This window comes from Poecilia reticulata, chromosome 3 (assembly GCF_904066995.2).
Source record: "Poecilia reticulata chromosome 3, P_reticulata-male-v2, whole genome shotgun sequence".
NCBI lineage: Eukaryota > Metazoa > Chordata > Actinopteri > Cyprinodontiformes > Poeciliidae > Poecilia > Poecilia reticulata.
Window position 1 is genome coordinate 14,300,287 of NC_088832.1, and position 22,670 is coordinate 14,322,956.

The window sequence follows — 22,670 nt, forward strand, 5'->3', positions numbered from 1 at the left end:
TTTATTTTATGTGAAGAGAGATCTTTTCTTCGCAACTAATCCATGCTTCAAAAACCAGAACAGAAAACTTGTGGTGAAGATTTTAGCAGCACAGCTGGGTAGCTGTTGTAAGCTGCCTTCCACCATGGAGACTGTCAACTCTAATCTAGCCAACATTCACCAAACAACTTATCAAAGCATCTCAGTTCTTGACATGATTTTTTTTCTGCTATCATTTGCTCATCAGATGTGATTTTGCAGCACTATTTTGCACCTCAAAAATTTATAAAATAATGGAGGAAATGTTGTGAACTGCTAATAGATTCATGATTTGTGGAATCATGAATAGAAAGCAGTTAAAAGGAGCACACCATTTCTTCAGTTTTCATTAAAAAAATGTTTGGCTGAAACAATGGTGCAGCAGGCAATATTCTCCTGCTGCATGTGGCATGTGATGACCAACATTTTTGAAATATTTTAGCTTTACATATTGGAATAAGAAATGTTTTTCCAACAGGAATTTCTGATATTTTTAGTTTAGGTGCTGTCAAACTTTCATATTTATGGTAATTCGACCTACAAAAGCGGTAGACTTTTCATGACCAACATTTTATCACCTTTATTCAAAAGGTCAGAAAATTCTCATCTACCCAGAAAAGAGGATAGATCTAAAAAAAAAAAGGACACAAATCTATTTCTTTCAAAGCATAATTTCAAAAGTTCTTTTTTTGCTAGGGTTGTAAATATCTCATGAATGATCCAGTTGAAGCTCTTAGCTCAAAACATTGTCAATACATCTCAAAATAACCCTGCCTGGAAGATAGACTGAGCATTCTCCAAAGCTACAAATCTTTAGTAGATGAAAGAGCAAAAATCTTTCAAACAGGAAGGCTGTATTTGCAACAGCATGTTTATCCACTGTGTGATAATTGTCCGAGTGGTACTGAGCACTAACAATAAACAGAAAATGTTCAAATCAATTTGTTGCGTTGAAGGTTTCAAAACATTACTTTTGAAAGTGAGTCTTTCCATATTATTTATATTATTTGCCAATAATCATAGTAGTATTTGAAATAGTGATAAGTGTAGCCATTCTTTTATTGAACAAAATGTATGAGTATTTTTAAACAATCAAATAATGTATTAATATTTTTAAGAGACTAGGTTTGAAATGATTTGATTACAGTATGTGTTTGGTGAATGTCAAGGTTAATTCAGTGACTAATTCATAGTTTTCAACATCTCAAACAAATAAATACGTTAAGATGTTGGTATATGAAATGTGTGAGTCAAGCCAACAGAAAAGTGTTTGGTTTGGGAGAGTGACCACCTGGTAGATACAATACAGAGAAATGGAAATTACACTACTGCTCGGTTCAGCTCCTTTGGAGCTTGAAACCTAAATAAGTCACAAAAACATGCATGGAAATTAAAGATAACACAATTCAATTTAATTAATTTCATAGTCATTGATCTGCTACTGAGTTGCTGTGTAGGTTAGCCAACCTGCCCTGTTTAGTCATAGTTGAACATATTGGAGATACAGAAACATTTACACCAGTAGCTATTTTGTTGTGGCCATGTCCAGACATATGAAGGGCAACAAAGTTAAATGTCTTTCTTATAATCTGTGGCTTGCTTGCAAAATGTGTCACAACAGATTTATACCCTAAGGAAACATCACTTCATGACAAATAATGAGATGGCATTAAGTGACAATTGAATTGGGGAAAGAAATAATTATTTTAAATGTGTTTTAATTGAAAGTGGTCTCAAATAAAGTATTAACTAAAAAATGTTTGTAGGAAGGGGGTATGGGAGTCAGAATGACCTGCACATATCCTAATTGTAGAAGGAGGCTATCTATTCTCCTGAAATTATATTTCTAAAATTTTCTTTCTCAGCTATGAACCACATTACTACCACATTTGCCAAACAAACCTTCCAGCTTGTGTACCGAAATGAATTCAGAACAAAGAAAGCTTCCTCAGCTCAGTCTTTTATACACATCATCCACTTCTCCAGAGTAACACTGTAGGAGGGGAATTGTAATCAGTGGGGTACAAAATTAAAACAGTGGATTAAAGCCAAATTACTTTCTTAAACAAAATAGGTAACTATATCAGCAGCAGGTGGTCTCCTTCACACACTTTAGACACACAACACATACACAGTGACAAACAATTACATGATATCCCTGCAAGTAATCAAGATTTGAGTCCCCAAAAACAAAGAATATGGATGAACACTGTCCTGTTGTGAATAATTACACAACAAAATTGAGTATGCATATTGAATATTATCAAAGTTATCTGTTAAACAGTCATAAATAATTTATTAAAGGGAATCGTAAAAATGCCAGAAACAAACTAATCTCAATCATAAAAGAGCAAATGATAACTATGCAACTATGAAGTTTAAATATGTAATACTTTCATTATCATCATCAGGCACAGTTTTGATTAAATATTTTATATGCATAGTCGAGAGCTTCAATGGACATTATTTTCATGCACAAATAAATCATATCAACATCAGATGTGAGGGTTTTTTTTTTGTTTTTTTGTTGTATTTTTTTTTTTTCCCCAGCATAGTTTTACTGATGTCGGCTGCAACTAAAGGAAGTGCTTCTGCAGCCGACTGTGACCTGATGTGGCCTGGCCATTGCCTTCTTGTGCAATTCCGCTCAATTAAGCTCTCGCTTTGCAGACAGTCTGGGCTTTCTTCCATTTACTTGGATTCCTCCAGCACAATATCTACCGGCCCCATCAGCTAAGCAGAAGGAGAAGTTGTGAACGATGATGTTGATATTCTGTGCTATTTTATGTCTGCAGTCTACTTGTTCTTTTGGGGGAAGTGAATAAAGCCATTCAGTCCATTTTGGTCACGCTTCCAAATATTGAATTAACATTAACACCCATCTAGTTAGACTCTGCACTTCTCTCTTTGCAGTGGAGGATGGTTGTTTATAGTGCAGGCAATCTTTGGTAGCTTCAGAACGCTGATCTGATGCAATTACATATATGGTGGCCAAAATTTAGTAACTGGACGAAATGTAAAATCTCAACACAGTCCACAGCTCCAGGAAGCAATCGCCAAGAGCCAAGAACAAAAAAAAGCCTAGAACTACCGCTTGGATTTAACCAGACTCAATCTGATGGAGCAACGCTAAACTTCTCTGTTAGCTGTTGCACAGGATGATCAGGCGATTCTGTCACAACTTTTTTCTTTTTACCTCCCTGTCTTGCTTCCTGGTTCTCATCCAATCACATTGCTTATTTCTCTTTGCGTGTTCCTGACCCTCCATTGTAACCTGATCCAAGCAGCCACCACCATCCAATTGACTTATCTAATAAATCTTTTGAAACTTCTTTCTTGTCTTGGCTGAGTGTTGGCTATTAGAGTTAAATGTTACATTCCTAAAGAACTGAAACACTTTATCCCCAGATTTAAAAAAAAAACTAGTCAAATTTTGGATGGGTGCAAACGGGTTTAAAAATAGAAATTAGCCTGATTTGTTCTTTGGCTTTGGTCAATCATATGCTGGTATGTGAGATGTTATGAATGCGCTCATTCATCGTCTCCTTCATCAATAGACAGTGGCTGTCACACTTTCACATGTCATCAGCTTCATGCAGAACGGCTCCACTTACACAGTTCCACAGTCAGTCAAACAAGCCTGATCTTCTCTGGCTTCAAACCGGTGCTCTTTTTGAGGGAAAAGAAGATACTGTTGTATTATTTTCTACAAATGACTGTCAGCTTTGGTAAAACCTTCTCTCCCATGAGCTGACCTCTGCTCCATGTACCCTCCTTTTCAACGTGTAGAGCTCTAGTCGAGCGTGACATCCATTGGCCAGACAGATTTTGATGCTAAATTCATCAGGCCTATTCCCAATGCTCAAAAGTTGCATGGCTGCTTGATGGGGAGCAACAGCTCTTTTATTGAAATATTAGTACTGTGTTTTTTGTTGTTGTTGTTGTTGTTTTTAAATAAAGAATTCCAGAGCAAATTTGATTAAGTTCACTCAAATATGCAGTTTTTTTTTATGTTATCTGAACAAAGGAATGCCATTTTGCTGAAATTATGCTTGGCCGTAGTTTTCTTTGAAAAACAGAAACCACAGTTTTTTGAGACCACAGGCTTTCCACTGTCATTTTTTTTCTGCACCCCGTGCTCAATGGACATGGCTACAAATATTTTCAGCTCATTCATTGTCAGATCCCATGAGCTGTCACTATGCTGTCAATACGTCTGAGCCAAAGTGCGATCCCCGATGGGCTGCAGTGTGCTGTTGTCAAACACGAGACAGTAAGGGAATCTTTACTGTTGTACTTTGCATGGGCTGTTGTGCCTGCATCTTCGGGCAGGACATTTTGACTTCTCCATCTTCCTGAATTTGCAGATATAATAATAAAAATATCACTGGCTATTTTTAAGACCAATCTGCGAAGTGAACTGTCCATAGGTAGAGCTCACCAGTTTCAGTTATAACGGACCAGTCTATGATTAATCCCTCTTTTTTCCCAGTAAGGCCCAGTAAGGCTCTGACTCACTCTGGCAAAGATAAAGTATTTTCATCCATTCAGTGATGGTCATTGTCAAGAACTCTGAAACTTTCTGAGCATCCTGCTAAAAAGTTGAAACTTCTGATAGACTACGACATCTGTCATTATTTATTTTGTAGTTCTCATGCGTCGTTCTCATTCTGCTCTACTCCATCATCAGTAATTGTTCAAGTTACTCAATTATCTTGAAAAAATACCAGCGTTTATTTGTTGACAATATATAAAAGCTACAGGGGAAAAAGCTATTTTCAATTAAGAGGCAAGGTAAATATAATCTCAGCAAGTGGTTGATAATAAATCAAAATAGAGCGATAAAATATTCTTGTGTGATCAGTAGGACTTCACATAGAAAAAAATAGATAAGAAGTGATTACAGAGCAGTTGCATCATTTTTCTGAGTTGTGCGTCATGTATGTGCACCCTGAGTGGCAAAACACTCAGCATGGATCCCACCATTAGTTGATGGAGCCGTTGTATAAATAATTCATTATAAATGGATATATGTTGGTCTAGACAGACATTATTGCAACCAACCAAAGAAAATTTGCCAGGTTCAAATGAAACTCTGGTGGTAATTCATTTAATTAGTTGCATAAGATTTTCCTTAAAGGTATCAGAGTTAAGGGGGCTGAATAGAAATGCATGCCACACTTTTCAGAACATAATTGATCAAAATAGCACAAGAATAACTTTTAGATAGCTTAAAGTCTGGTTACTTCCTAAAAAAAATCTATTATATGGTGATTTGTCATAGGAAGCATTAAACCTTCAACTGCTTCACAGAGTTGTAATATATCTTAGTAGAGGATTAGGTGTAAACAATAACTATAAATTGGCATGGTCTATCTAACCTGCTGTTTTCTAAATCATCACAAAAAAGCTCTTTTTACCCCAAAACTGAATAATTGAGCACAAAGTACTCATTCAAATTCACATTTCTGCTTCTGGATTTCAGTTTTCTGTGACAGTGATTTATTTCTTTCCTGTCCTTTAGACATGAAGATTTAGTTTGACACAGTCTCTTTGTACATCACTTCATTTATTGCACAGCAGTTCTTCCACAACTGAGTTGATCTGTTTTTAAGTTGCTCATGCACTGCATTATTTGTGTCAGGGGTCTTCAGTGGGCACTCTGACTCTAACTCTATTGTAAAATGTATGTGATAAAATTTGCATGATTTGAAGATTTTTTTTCCAGCCTTTTGAAATTAGCTCCATCAGCTAAACATGCTCATACCACTAAAATACTAAAGCAGCAGATCTTTTTTGTATTCTGCCCAGACCTTTTTCACCTGCATAGCTCTCATCAGCCACATTATGATAAACAAGATTAAATGTAAACAGCATCACTTTTTTTTATCAACATATAATATAGTGTTTATGTATTACTATACCTCACACTTTACAAGAGTGAGGTAAAGAACATTTGCTAGTGCTCCCTGGGATCTCCTTTTATTTCTTTTTCTGATAATTTCTTCATGTGGGCGTAGTGTCACCATGAATGTGTTGGGCTTAAAGGGGGCATTGTTCACATTGTATCTTTCAATGTTCATATAAAATGCTAAATTGCCTGTGAGACTCCCACACTTGACTTTTACTGAAAAAATATTGCAGGAAGAGTATTTTGACACAAAAAATGCCTTCATATCCAGAAACCTTGAGAATTGAAATATGTTTATATAAATTAGGAGTGAAAATGCAAGCTTTCACTTGCAGTTAAACTGAAAATTGAAATGTGTTCAAGAGTAACATTCAATTAATTCTGCCAATTTAGCCTGCTTTCACAATAGAAAAACAACTAAAATGGGCAGATTTCCAATTCTTGGCAATGTTTCTAAAACACGCTGGCTTCACCACACATCACACAATCTTCCCTCATTTGTGAAGAGATAGAGGGGAATCTGCAGAGATGTGAAAAATAAGCCCAGACTTCCCAATGAGTATTCCACTCACAGCTCCCTGACCTTGAGGTGAGCTTATCCCTGGCCAGTGTGCAGAGCTGAATGAATTATAATATCCACCTATAGGTCCAGCCCCAGCCTTTGCCCTGACCACTCAACACCAGGCCTTGCACAGCTTCCCTCAGACTCTGCCCGAAACTATCAGGAGCTGTTTTTGCCACAGTATATCAATGCCCGCTGAGGGATGAAGTCCTGACCAGTCGAGACATTTGGTTACAGAATACAAAACAAGGTCTATGAAGGAACTTAACAGATGTAAATCTAAGCATTTCTTTTTGCAGAGATTACTTTTTTAATTCATCATAAAGAGATAAATGGTTTAGACTTTATTTTAATTACTATGTTGTACAGGACTGCTGTGCTCACAAATTCAAGCCTCTAAGATTCAATTGTGGAGGTGAAATATTGTGCAATATGTTAAACACGATTATATCTGCCATTTTCATTACATTAAGATGCATAACAAGGACATTTCATATGCTCATTAACCCTTCAGTGTTATAATGGATTGCTGCAAAGTCTTAATATTTATGTCTCTGCGAAGGAGTCGTGCATCTTCAGGAGCTTTGACGGTTACTGTTATCAAAACAGTTGCTATTCTGGGTTATCCAATGTTGGCTCACAGTGCGTATGTGTGGCTGCCTCGCATTTGTAGGAGAAATATAAAATTCTATTTGTATATTTTATATTTGTTACACAATCACCTAATGAATGAGTGTCAGTCTATTCCACACAATCTTATTTGAAGTGTGTAACATTTTATTTAAAACAAAACAGGTGCCAGGAACATCACTCTGACGCTGAGCAGAGAATCTGACAAAGGCCTGTTGGTTTTCTTTGAAGTGATTGGCGAGATGCAGTAGATAACATCACAGGTGTTAGGGCAATCAAAAGTCAAATTTTAAGCTTGATAGGACATCCAAAGACGATAGTAATTAATGAAAGGTTAAAGTTACCAACAGACTGGAACCAGGAACCTGATACAACACCTGAAAACATAAAAAAACAATGTTTGCTTGTTCGCCACAGACATCCCTTGACCATGAAATGTTATGTATTGGTACGGAGATTGTGGATTATGCATTGCGGTTAAAGGAGATCTTTGTGAGATCTTTAATAACTTTCGTAAACATTGGCACTAATGTGGATATAAGGATATAGTAACTATGGTATGATGATCAAAGGCCAAACATCATGGTTAGAGTCCCATTGGGCTCTTCCACATTGAACACAGGACATAGACGTGCTGCCACTATGCTAATGAAACACCACAATCTCATCATGGTGCAAGCTCAAGAGATTTATGCGTATGATCTCTCAGGCCCGATGATGGAGTGGAGTGTATTCTGGATGCACAACTGAAAGTCCCTGTCAAGAACACCTGTGATCTGTTTGATTTTTAATGTTATGGTGCAACCCTAATGAAAGTGGGAAGAGGAGTGTCTATCGCACACACAAAGACAACATTTCTACTCCAAAGTCGGTTTGCTTACACTGCAACACAAATTTCCACACAGTTTTTAGAGGCGCATTTTCCCTTTCATGTTCACAAAACAGTCCACAGTTTGCTCCAACAACAACCACACTCAGCTGCTTGATAAATTAAAGACCTTTTATCTAAGTGTTCTCCCTCATTTAGCACAGTGTGGCCTTTTGGTTTTAATAGTTGAAGTTTAGGAAGAAGAAGAAAAAAAACTTTTTGTAAAGTCTTTTTTCTTTCACTATTTTTAATCTGCATTATGTGGCTGTTCTCGTTAAAGTGTTCGGAAAATAAATGTGTTTCTTGTGAAACAGAGGGAGAAGACAGGGAATGAGTAAAAAGTTTGATTAAAAAAGAGAAAGGGGGAGAGATAAATTGTGATGGGTGCCATGCTTTGAAGTATGCCACAGTGAGCAATCATGGCCATTTTGGTGTTATTATGCAATCTCTCTCTCCTCCTCCTCTTTACCTCCATCTGTCTCTGTCCCCCCTCTCTGTCCATCTGTCTTGCCTGCTCGCCTTCCCGTCTGTTCCCATGTAACCCTCCTTGTACCCCAGCACACACACTTACAGCCCGGCCTTATCTTCGTTCCCAGACAAGGCTCCCCGTTTGGGCTGTCATTATAACCACTTTGAATCGCCTTGCTTCATGGTGAACGTGGAGAGACATGCTGTGCCCAATCACACAACTCTTTCTTCCATTCCCATAGATGCATGTCGTATTCCACTCTGAGAAAGGTAATATGTATAGAAGGATTCAACTTTAAAATCCTGGAGTGGCTGAACACAGTTTAAAATGTCTTTCCTTGTGATAAATGCTCCCAGACATGGCTGGCGTTCAACTTATGCAGTCCAGAGCAAGAGGCTTTCTTGTCCAAGTTAAAAGGCTTTGCCTGCTGAAATGACAAATCTCTTTTGCACCAGTACGTCTGGAACTTTAAGCTTTTTAAGGTAGCATGTAGTCGTTAATATTACAAATCATAGCCATGATTAAAATCACGCTGGCACTTTTACAAAAGAGGACGATCAAAAGAAAGAGAGACAGAAAGAGAGAGAGAGAGAGAGAGAGCATTTTGGACATTAGTCATACAATGTGAAATGTGCAAACACTAATCCACTTCACAGTCACAAAAAACAAAGGAGTGTTGATTAACCAATCTGAATCTCAGAATGAGTACCAGGGGTTGCATTCAGAAAGTGTTAAGATTGTTTTTTTAGGAAAGCATTTAATTTTAGTTAGAGTCTGAACAAGGGGAAACAGTATGAAAGTAATTAAAGATCAACTAAGGACTTTTTCTTTGATAGAATTGTCTACTGGTGAGTTTCTCATTTTACCAAAGTTTTCAAAATGTTATTCCACGACTGATTGGATTACACATGATTAGACTAAATGGACTTTGTATATCTGGTTATGAGTTGGATCTGTTTGTCTAATGAACTAAATTAAGCTCAAATTACACTACTGTATGTTCTTGTAAATTCGTAAAATTATTGATCTGATATTAAACACCACATTAGGTAAAGGAGGTCAAAATGTACGACAACCTGAGCTCTCTGACCATGCAAACAATATAATTCAGGGCATTTTTTTCTTATTGTCATCCTCATTAGTGAAACAGTACACAATCACATCTGTCTCAGTTTATATAGGGTTGTCTGCTGCTCTATTACAGGACTTAAGAATCAATTACGATTCTTATTTTGAAAATAAAAGAATCGCTGAGAATCACAAAGATTTATGTGCTTAATCCAATAAATTTTGGTTATATTTATTTTTGGGTTGATCTAGTTTGTCTTGAACAAGATCTAGATAAATTAATTTCAGCCAAGTTATAATTAATGAATTTATGTTCATAGTTCACCACCTAAGCATTCTGAACAAAGATTAACATAAACCAGTTCTCATTGTGAATTGCTTTTATTTTCATTTTCATGGGAAACACCTTCAGTTCATTGATTTTTCTTTTTTTCCTTTTTTGCAAAAAGATATTTTGTTCAATTCAACACAAGGTCTCTGCTTTGGTGTTCAGCAATGCTTTATGTAAGTTTTAAAGCACTTTCAGAGGTTATGCATTCTTGAAACAAGTCTGACAAGTTTAATGGCTAAAAGGCAATATTCTTTAAAACAGTATTGTCTGCCAAATATAGTCCAGCGTTATGATAAATAGCTGGGTTCGGTTTTGAAGGAAAACAAAATGTCCCGAAGCCTGATCTCAAAGTAGATCTCTCTGAATTCAAAAGGTGTTAACTCTGCCAGCAGCCACAGTGACTGACTTATTATAAATTTACAAATATTTAAATATATATATATATATATATATATATATATATATATATATATATATATATATATATAATTCTGAAGTCAAGTGTCCTTGCATTTATGTCCTTCTTAAATGTGTTTTACTGTATTCTGTTGCTTTCACAATTTGTATTTTCTGTCTGATTTCCTTACTCATATTTTATTGCTTTCATTGACAGAAAGTACAATGAGGGAAATTTTTGTGAAAAAAAAACACTCCATTTTGACTACATTTATAATAACAGCCACTTTTAAACTAAGATCTTGGCTTTTAAAGGGGAGCATTATATAAATTCAACTTTTTTTGAGTCATGTTGTCATTCCCTCATTAAAAACATACCTGGAGTGTTGCTTTCATTCTTTCATACATGTTTGAGAAATCCTTGAATCCACCGCAGCAGCCATTTGGGGGTGCCTAAACGCTTACTAATTCAAAGCAGCGCCTATTTTCACAAAGCTCCTCCTTGGAGCTGTGGTCCCCAGCTGAGCTTCCGCCCCACAGCTGTTTCAGACAAGTGGAAGCAGCAATTAGCAAACACCTGGTAGAGCTGCAAGTCTGCTGAGCTCATCGTACAAAGTACCTCTGAGTCAAACGCTCCTGGGAACGGTTGCAAATGGCATAATGGAGAAGCTTTTTTTTTTCTTGGATAGAATTGTCTACTGGTGAGTTTCTCATTTTACCAAAGTTTTCAAAATGTTATTCCACAACTCTGATTGGATTACACATGATTAGCGGAGTGTCACAAAGAGAGACGGTCTTTGCATCAAATTGTAAAGTCAAATTTTTTTAAGTTATGTTTGATGTGTACAACATTTTTATAACAACTGATGATAATTTAGTTACTTGGTAGGGCTGTAAAATGGCAATAAATGCTGAGAAGATAAATAACACTGCCTCTTTAAGGTATTAACAGGGCTGTTGCATATTATCCAATTACCTCCCATCCATTCAAGTTTTCATTCTTAAAAGATTAAAATTTAAAATATATTCACTTTAAAACTGGAGGTGTACGCGAGCTATTCAATATTTTTTAGCACATCTGTAAAAGGGTCAATGATGAATATCATCCTTTTCAATCTTTAGAGATTTTAAAACTCACATTCTTACATTGTTTGAAATAAATATTTTCTCTTTATTTTTCTACCTACCTAACCTTTACAAAAGAAACTCTTTGTCTGATCAAATCACTCCTACCTGCTCATAATGCTTTATTGCCTTGGAAACTCTTTCAAGGGTTAACCTGCTTTGTGAGTAGCTTTTATTTTCATTTTCATGGGAAACACCTTCAGTTCATTGAATTTTTTTTTACTATCACTCGGAGCATCGTTTTTGCAAAAAGATATTTTGTTCAATTCAACACAAGGTCTCTGCTTTGGTGTTCAGCAATGCTTTATGTAAGTTTTAAAGCACTTTCAGAGATTATGCATTCTTGAAACAAGTCTGACAAGTTTAATGGCTAAAAGGCAATATTCTTTAAAACAGTATTGTCTGCCAAATATATTTAGAGTCTAGTGTTATGATAAATAGCTGGATTTGGTTTTGAAGGAAAACAAAATGTCTCGAAGCCTGATCTCAAAGTAGATCGGTTTGAATTTAAAAGGTGTTAACTCTGCCAGCAGCCACAGTGGCTGACTTTTTATAGAAGCAACACTTTCTAATAGTCAGAAAAAAGGATGCTGTTTGTCATATATTTGCAAATTTATTTCTACTTGGATACATTTCCCTGGGAGTATAAAATAAGTGATATGAACACAGAGTTTTAGACATATTAAAAGCTTTCCTAAACCTCAAGTTTTGTTTAAAAATAAAGTTTAGTTTTTGAGCCACCAAGCTACCTTTTGACTATCTGCAGGGCAGGGACACCGGAGATTAGATGCAGGTGATAGAAATGAGCTTTCAGACTTTGCCTGAGGTCTCGCAGAATCTCTCGACGAGATGAAGCGGTTTGCAGAACTCACAGAAGCAACAAGCAACTTAAAAAAAAAACTCTGCTGAGTCTCAGAAGTTTTCACAAAGTGCAGATATGGATTTCTGCATCAGAGACGAAATTATATTCCAAAGGAAGAGGTCACTGAAGTTCAGTGCATACAAAAGCTTAGCATGTTTTTGCAAGACTTAAATAAATCTTAAATTATCTATGGGTTGGGACTCTGAAGAGATTTAAAAAATGTGTAAGAAATAAATCTGGCAAGTGTTAAAAACTCTGTATAACTAATGTCCAACTGTTTTTCCTTTAGCAGACACCAAATCGGCTACAGGAAATGGCTATTAATAACTACAGTAAACAGATTTTTTACTCTAAAATTATTTTTACAAGGTTACATTTTGATAAAGGTTTTCTGTTTCTCTCACCCACAAATCAAATATGAGAGATAACAAGCAACAAGTTAACTTATTTATCTCAATTTTATGTTTTCCTTTTTTTTTTCCTCTAACAAAAATCATGTCATCAACCCACAGATTTATTCCGAGTGTTAGAAAAATAAAAATGTAGATAAATTCAAACTAGCTACTCCTCTTTCAAGTGATGAACGCCAGTTGATCGTTTCTTATTGGTGAGTTAGTTTTGGTTTTGCTGTTTTTGTCAAGAGGTCAACGTGTCAAAGTGTGTAAGACCTTCTGAACTCATGTCAGCTTCCACACTTATAAAAAGCACTGGACCTGCTCCGTTTCCATTTGATGGTCTGACACAACCAACAGAGACCTGGGTGTTTAGGCATGTTTTCATCGTAGGAAAAAAGTTGTTTAAAACACATCAACGTATCACATGAACAATCTATCAGTCCTAAAGGGTTTCAATAAAAAAATAAAAATTAAAAAAAACATAAAGATCTCATTATGACATGCATTGTATTTGTCATTAGTTCAAGACAACATTTTGATCTTGGCAGAAGAAAATAAGTGTTTGTGCAGGTTTAGTGCACAGCAGAGTCTTCAGGACCGCACTGCCCTGCGTGTTTTAGACACTCTGCTCCACAGGATTCAAATGACTGAATGAATTACCACCTCAGCATGTCATCAAGCTCAGCAGAAACTTGTTAATGACCCATTAATTTAAATTAGGTGTGTCGAGGCAAGGAAACATTTAAAATGTGCAGGGCAGTATCCCTGAGGACAAACATTAAAAGAAAAATAAAAAGATATTAAACAGCAGCCGGATTTGGTGACGCATCATTGACAGTAACGGAAAGACTCCTAAGACCAATTTAATTTGTGTAAAAATTAAATGAATTTATGAAGAAAAACTCCTTATGTAGTCGGGGCTAGAAGTGGAAGCAATTAATGGGTCAACAGAATTTTTTTGTAGCTGACTACAGCATTAAATAACCCCAAACTTGCTCCGTAATAGCAATGGATCAATTAATATCAATTGATTTTAAACGTCATTTGTGATATTTTTTTTCAAATTTCCTAGGTTCCTTCAGCCCTCATACCTGTAATAGTACCAGTTTGTTGTCCAGAGTAAATTGAGACTATCCGTGTAGATCCTTAAATTGAGACTATCCGTGTAGATCCTTATTTTTTTATTTCCTTTTTTAGTTATTGTGTAAACATATTTCAGAATTTTATTATTCATATTTTGGGTGGCTAGGCTTGTGCATGTCTTTACAAGATCTTTATCACTACATTGTAACTTTAAAGGCAAATTTTCAATTAAACATTTAATTCTTGTTTAAGTTTTTATATATATTTCTCCAGCGCACTGAATGCGATTTAGCCTCAAGATACAGTCAGAGGCCTCAGGACTGATGGATACCACACACATAGATGACACTTTGTGTGGCTGAACCAGGTGGTGGGCAGCACAGGAGCACCTCAGGGAATGCTACTTTCACCATTCATTTTCACTCACTACGCCTCAGTCTTTCAGTCAAAGTCCTGTCATCTGCAGAAATACCCAGTTGACTCCAGTTGTTGTGTGTTTCAAAGATGGACAAGAGCGTACAGAGAACTGGTGGTCTGCTTTGTGACATGGTGTGGTAACAGTCACTTCATCCTAAAAGAGAACAAAGCAAAGGAGATTTGCAGGGAAACAGGGATATGTCAAACACTGTTTCCACCAGGGGACCTTGGCATTCACCTACAACAGAATGGGCTGGAGCCGCTACAGTCAAGCCAAGAGGGGAAGGGGCAGACTGTACTTGCTGGAAGCTTTGGTCCTTCAGTGTTTGCAGAAAGAAGATGCATATTTTCTATAAGTCAGTATCAGAACTTATTCTGCCATCATCTGTTGGTGCAGCAGCATCAGAGCAAGTTATTTAAAAAAGCTAATAAAAAGACTGGTTCTGTTCTGGGGACTCCTCTCAAGATTAATGTGCAACTGAGGATTTGTCATAAAATGACACAATGACACAAAACCAAGCATCCTTTTCATTTATGTGCAACACAACAACAAAGTTCCTTCAGTCAGAGGCCTTTTCAGAACCACTGTATTACAGAATGCTACAGGAGATCCTTCCTGTTCACACCGTCCACATCTCTGAAAATCATCTTAACAAAAAGAAAGGCTTGAAATCATCAGTCTGCGTAATTAATCTATGTGATATGTTTTACTTGGTGAATTAATTTACAAAAATAAAAATACTTTTTAATAATATAAGACATAAGTTTGAAAAAATATTTTATTTAATTTATTCATTTAAATTTTCTGTGGGATTAATATAACATATTTTCAAATAAACTGAAATTAATTTCTGTCAGTTTTCATAGTTTCATGGTTGCATTCAATTATTTTTAACTTAATGTGTATTTTCTTTTTTTTCTTTAGATAAAATAAGTTACTTTTTGTTTTAACCATATTTTAGTGCCAATTGGTTTCTGATTATATTACCATATGAAGAATAATGTTTCACTCTTATTTTGACATAGACTGAAATTTTGCTTTGGAACTTGGGTAGAATAAATGCATTTTTTTTTACACATTAAATGACCAACTTTAGGTGATTTATAATTTTTGGGAATTCTGTGGTTATTTGGGGGTTGTTTTTGTTCTTTTGTTTTTTTCAATTTGTTTCTACGGCTTTTTTAATTTAATGTTGTTCATAAAAGAAATAAAGCATATGTATTAGGAGTAAAAAATCACTTAATTAGAATATACATTTTGTCAAGTCTGTTGTCTGAAAGCCTTGTTGTTTTGTATGTAAATATTCTTTATATAGTCCCCTCTTTTTTCTCTTTTTGCATGTGTGTAGGTGTTCAGGTGTAGCTTTCAGGAACGTTTAGGGTCTTTGAAAGGTCATTGCAAACCCGAGTGCCTCTTGATGTCACTGATTCAGTGGCACATCTCCTAACTTCTCAAGACAAATATAAAAGTGAAAACTTGGTAAAAACTTATATGGTAGCTCAAATACCTGATGCCCACATATTTTCAGAGAGCTGTAGGTATTCAAAACTCATGTTAAAGTCTGGATAAAGTATGGAACTAAAAGAGTCATTGCAGTGTCTTTTTCGAGATCAGTTCTCCTTCCTTTCTCTTTCAGTTACTTAAATTATGCTTGGTGCCGTTGTGGATTTAGGATTTGGGATGAACAGGAAAGATGCAGACAACAGTTTCAGCAGATACGTGAGCCAGGCAGCACTTAGTCATAATTGGCAGCTTTTATTTCATTTCACTTTGTCTGGCTGTTTTTGTTTTCTCTGTATTAAGCAGGTGAACTAAAACAAAGCTGTGAAGACCAACCACATTTTGACTATGAGCCCAGACAAACATCTAAGCTGCCAATATTTCCAAGTAACATTTTGTTGCAAAAACAAGCCCAAAATGCTTTGGTTCACAATAAGGCAGCAAACACAGCAGGTGCTGTTGATACATCAAAAGTGCCACCCATCCCGAAAGTTGCTTTTGTGAAATAATCCATCGAAATCGTAACATTTATTGAAATTTCTGATAAAATGTGATCTTGTTCATAGGCTGTATTGTAACAGATTGAGTCACTTCGTTTTTAAATCAAAACTATTTTAGCTGTTTTTTTGTTTTTTTTAATTCCACACAGCCTTTTTTTAATAATTGTTCCAAAAACAAATAGCATTAAAGCACTGATGCTAAAGTATATTTACAACATAAAGAGCAGCCTGACTTTTTTTTCTCTATTTAAAAATAAAATATACAAACCGCTTCAGCTGAAAATGATGAGTGCAACAGTGTCATAAATGTATTCACGTTTTAAAGTGTTTTGTTAACTTTTAATTAATTATGTGGCATATTTGCCAAAATATAAGATGGGATCCAATTAGAGATTATTCAGTACAAACATGATTCAGATGTTAATTTTTCCTACTTCATTAATTCTACTAATATCTCAGTGCAAACTAGTCACACAAAGTAACATGAAGTACACAAATATAGCACTTTTTGTCTTTTTTTTTTTAAATTCACATAATTTTTCCATAAACCTTGCAAGCCTCATTAAGGAAATTAATTTAATGACTTTGTTTGTTTCTGTTTCAGGTCTCCTTTCAAGTGATTTAATTCTGTGATCTATACATTTATTACACCTTGCAATCAACTAAAAGCCTCAGTATGGACTGGGGGGGTTGAAGTTAATCCAGGAATATTACGCCCCTCATTCACCTCAAAAAGCAGTCAAACACATACCAACCATAAACTGTAAGGGATGACACACAACTGCAAAAAGTGCATGTTATTACATACACACAGTGTACAACATAAAGTGTACACAGTCCTTCTCTCATTGCATTCAAAGGACATTTAAAATTACATCTACTCTGGCCCAAAAACTTGTAAACTATAAAAAATAAAAAAAAATGCATGCACATGATAATATTGAGACCCTGAAGACCAGGATGCATGTTTTCAGATATTCTTGCTAATTAGACCTATGTGGTTGGCTGACCTACTGCACCCAGCAGAATGTGCAAGGTCACAAAGGCTCATAAGAATAGAACATGGTGAGTTATGCAGGGAATGTTTGCTTTTAGCAGCTACTACAAAGTAATTCCCAAAGGACATGGAAATTAAGGAAAACCAAATTAAAATCAAGTTAAAATTTAAAAAAAGATAGTATCCATGTACTTTATGTACCAATTTGTGCCCACTTTGATTGTGTCACACATGTTTAGTTCAAATCCTATGATAGCAAATCAACACAGCAGGAGACCTTTAGTATCAGATTTCAACTCAGCTGGACACTTTCAAAATGGTTTTTCAGAACCATGATCCAATATGATAGATTAATTCCTTAAATAACATGATTATGTTTTTTCCTACCACGTGTGGGTTGTTTGTGGATTTTCCAACAGTCCAAAGACATTTAGGATAAGTGACTCCAAACTCCAGAGAGTGTTTGCGTTGATCCTGCTATGGCTTGTAACTCAACCAGGTGTCCTTTTCCTGTCACTCATTGATAACTGGAAAAAGCTCTGGCCTCCAGACCCTGAATTAAATAAAAATAGTACCTTTTAGTTGCGCCCTTTCTTCAAAACACCTGATTGAAGTAATGAACTGGTGACCAGGCCTCTGCAGAGCTGAATGATATGCTGATGAGGGGAAATTAGCCTTTTGATTCAGGTGTGTTGGAGAAATGATGCCTCTATCAGGTGAAAGATATGAGGTCTTCAGGACTGGACTTACCTTTGACCTCTGTTTGACTTCTCTCTGTTTGAGGATAGCGAACTGTATATAATTTCTCCCATTGAAATTGATGCTGTATTGAAAGTCTGGTGATTGAACAGGTTTGTCAGTTTCAGATTAAAATATGTTTTTGCGGTTACTGGGACTCCTAGTAATAATGTGCAGAAATAGAAGTGGGATCAACAACCCTGGCCACCTGCAATTGCTTTAATATGTATTTTAGAACTTAAACATTGACAGTTTATTCTGACTTTATCAGTTAAAACTGCTTGAGAAGACTTTAAAAGCATTGCTTTCCCTTTACCAGGAATATCATAATAAATTAAAGGTGTTTACTCCTCCATGAGTAGGATTAATTTGGCTTCAATTAATCCCTTTACCATTTCATTTAGTAACATTAAAGTTATTCATGTGCATTATTTGAATTTCCTGAAGTGAGGTTCTGTTAATGTGTCCATAATTGTTCTCATTACCTGTACCTTAAAGAAAAGTCCTCACAAGTTTGTAGAAAAGCAAAGGTTAAGTCAGAATTATGTGAGCTTGTTGATGGATTATGCCAACCAATAAAACATTGCAATCTTGATTTAATAGACTCAATCATTAGGATTCCATTTGAAAGTATACTTTCTGTAGAGCAAAACTCCTCCTCGCAACATTTAGGCAACAAGCTTCTGTGCATGCTATGCTTGGAATACAGAAACATGCGGGGGGGGGGGAAACAATGCAGTCTTGTAGACTGTGGATATAAATATTCCCAGTGATATAACCCTGTCTGCTACATGTGTACTTATCATTGATGGCAACTTCAGAAAGCCTCACTTCAAAAAGCTGGATCCATCTCTTTAAGGCTCTGTAATTGCAGGGCGACCTGTCTGTGGTTCATGATGACTTCAGCATCTTGACTGCTGAGAAAGGCCTCATCCCTCACACAATCCCTGGGCGAGACAAAGTTATAGACATGTGTGGAGGGTTTAATTCAGAAGCACTGTGGAGAATGTGATTTATAAAGGTGAAACGTTCTTTACTTTGGCAGCAGTGAGATGAGTTAATTGCACACAATGTACACATTCGTACCAGATCCTAGAAAGACATGTCTTTAGAAAAGATAAGCGTGGGTGTTTCGTGAGTGTACGCAGGTCTAAGGCATGTTTTTTTCACTGCAGACCGTTTGTCAGGCAAATATGTAATTAATAAAGCTAAAAATCATTGTATCCAATTTTAATGTCTCTTCCAGCAATCTGGTTGTGTGTATGTTTGCTCACTGGTAATGGCCCACTGGGACACACGCATGGAACAGAGTCATTATTAATATCATTAGTGGAGCCTGCGGTTTCCCAGCCACAAGAAATCAAAATGTTTAATGTGAGCAATGTCTGCTGCATCACTCACTACTGTTATTATGGAGGCTTGTAATATTCTTTTTATTAAAGTACAATATATTAAAACTGATCTCTTTATTCAAAGGATTAATTTATTTGGGGGAGAATAATATCACATGCTGTTCAGGGGCTTCTTGTTAGATTCATCCTCTCACAGTCTGCTTAGCATTAATAACTAGCACATCGTGATGTCTACAAACCAGATTATTAGCTTTGCATTTATGCATTATGCCATTAGAGTATTCTATTTTTACAGCCATACTTCACACTTAAGCTGTGAATGCCCCCATAATTTGCTCCATTTCTACAATAATTCACATTTTAGCAAAAATGAATTGTAGCCAAGCAAATTTCCCACACAGCCAGAAACAACCTTGTGTTCTCACCGGCCTTATGTCTTTCTTCATTTATTATTCCTGTGTTTCCTTATATCTTTACCTTCATTTTCTACTCAAGTTAACAATTCCTTCCTTCTTTTCTCATGCCCTTATGTTTTGCCCACTAGGTTTTTTTTCATTTGTTTTTTGTATCTTTTAATCCTTCTTTGTGTTCTTTATTTTCTGTCCTTCGTTCCTTCATTCTCCTAGTGCCCTGTATTATTTGTTGTTCCTTTCCTGTGTTCTACTTCCTTGTTTCTCTCTTTCAAGAATCGATATTTTCCGATTTTCATATTAAATACCTATCCACTTACAAACTGAATATGTTATGACAGTGAATTTCTGAAAAATGATTAGAAGCCCCAATAAACTGTTCTCCTTTCTTTGCAGGGTGCAGACATAACCCAGAACAAAGACTTTGCAGTTTGTTACTACAAACTACAAATGGCATAATGCATAAATCAAGGCTAACAATCTGATAGGTAAACCATGAGAAACAGTGCATCCTAAAACTGCAAGAACAATATACAGAATAAGTCAAAATCTGTTTGCAAGAGACCGATTTTGTCCAAAATCCGTTGGAGCCATTGTGAAAAATGGTCCATCAACACTTAAAGTGTGTGATCATGTTGCCTTGGTGCATGTAAAGTGAAAGGCCCTCTAAGAAAAAAAAGGAACAATTCTGCATATCGGATTGCAACACATCACAATACCACTAGTATAGGACTGCTACAAAGCCTTGAAACTGCAGATCACCCCACAAGTGCTTTCATTTCCAGAGCCTCACAAGAGTAAACACTCATAATCATTGACCTGAATCCGCCCTGGAACAACAAAGGCACTTCCTTTGCTTGCTTGTTCAGGCTGCTCTATTGATCCCGACAAACAGCCCATCCAGAGTGTGTTGCAGTCATTCAAGACATCTCTCTTCTTATGTTAGTTCCAAGTTACCTCTATCAACAGATCCATGCTTTGCGATGCAGCATAAACACTCGGCAGAGTTCAGTGAGCGAAGCCGTAACAAGTCGCTGTTTGTTCAGGCAGAAGGTGGGGAGAAGTAAAGCGCAGAAGGAGAGAGGCAGGGAAGGAAGGAAGCGAGGGAGGCATTGATGATAAATCACCAGCGAGGACTATGTGACGCTGACAGTATTACATCCTTGGACTGTTTCTCAGTAGGCAAGGTTAGACTGTCTATTGGTGGGCTGTAGCTCCCTCTGAGCCTGCAGGAAAGGCAAAATTAGGCAATTACAGGCAAATAAATCTTATATCCCTTGACAGGAGCTTTCAGAGTCTGAGTGTAAAATGGTGTTAGGATTCAGATGGAGTGCCTCTGTGCAGCAGGACTTAGTGGGTAAAGTACATCATGCACATCTATGAAGAGAGGGTCTCTTTTGCTTCTAAAGCCAGGTGGGACTAATTTTCCATGCTGCATCCTGATAACAACATAAGAGTTTGAAAAGATATGAAAACTTAATGCAGTTCAAAGTCACAGACAACGGATTCTGTGGTTTGATGTTGGAAATGGACAGATTTGGCATTTTTTTGGACCTGCTGGATGTCTCTGGTGTTAATATATCGTCTGTTTACAACAAGTGAACCACCCTTTATGTATTATGGGCGACGAGCATCTTGACCAGGGGAGGAAATGTCAAATTAATATCGAGCTGCTTAAACTGGCCAGGAGCAGTGGTGCAGAAGTAACTGGAATATATTTACAGACTGTATTTCTGGTTTTATTGAACAAATTAAGTTCAAAGCACCGTATATCAGACAGTATTAGAATGTTTCTAATACTGTTAGGTTAAGCACTTTAAGTGTTAACAGCTTAATAGTTTTTTTTTCTAAGAGGGTTGCCATCTAGGGCTATTTTTATTATGGATTAATTACTTCTTACAAGTGCTTCTATAAATGTACTTAGTTACAATCCACCACTAGCTGAGACAGACCTACGAGGCAAGAGTTAAATGAACTGCACTTATATAATGTCTGTAGGCTTAATGATCACTCCAAAGCCTTCACACAATACATCCTTTTCATAAACAAGTAGCACATTTTTCATACTCACACCAGTGAGCACATCAGTGGGGATGTGGGATTCGGCGGCCTGGCCGGGAGCACTTCACCATGTGGACCACAGGAGCAGCAGCGCTCTTACTCTCCAGCTGATGGACAGACGCTTTATCTTTCAAGCAGCAATTACACCAGTAAGAGTTACACGAGAAACAGAAATTACACAAAGTATTAGTAAGATAGGTTTTACTTTCTACACAAATGGATAAAACTTTTTCAACTCTGGTCCGTATTAATAGACTGAATCAAGCGTTAGATGCTCTTGAGGCTCAGGAACCTTTGGATATTACTGATAACCTCTTGATTCATTCCTCTTTTGTTTCCACACCAAAGCAATTGTTACTGCCCACTTTTTTTGTTAATTTGCTTCATTAGGGGTTTTTTTTTGTTAATCCATCAAATCAGTTTTGATGCTGATAACAGCTACAAGAGCTTCCTTAGTTCCTGCTCCTTATTTTTCAATTCAGGAAAACACCAGAAAGGGCACAGATCTTGTTAAAAATTCTCAACTGTACCAGAGGAAAGAACTTTTTAATGTTTTGCAGGATGTCAGCACCAATAACCAGTGGAAAAGGTGTGTGCTCCATTTTCAACCCTTTTGGCAAAACCATACACACCAATCAGAGGACATGAATGTTGGCCGGCAGCGCATGGATAGTTCACAAACCACCACTGATTTTCAAACTACATTGATCTCCTTGCTGTGTCTCCCATTGCAAATTGGCCTCAAGGCAAGTTTAGACTGCTAATACCTGATGTGTTTGTTAAAATGGATCGCTTGGTTTCCCCCCTTGGTGTAGTTTGTTTTTCTAAATGTGGACACAAAAGTTTAGTGCAGACTAACGCAACCAAACCAAAAAGTTTCTCGTACACTAATTCTTTCACATCAAGACATCATCAAAATGTGATTTCTATGAGGACCACAGTTGCATAAAGCTGGATGTATTTTAGCTGAAGTGTT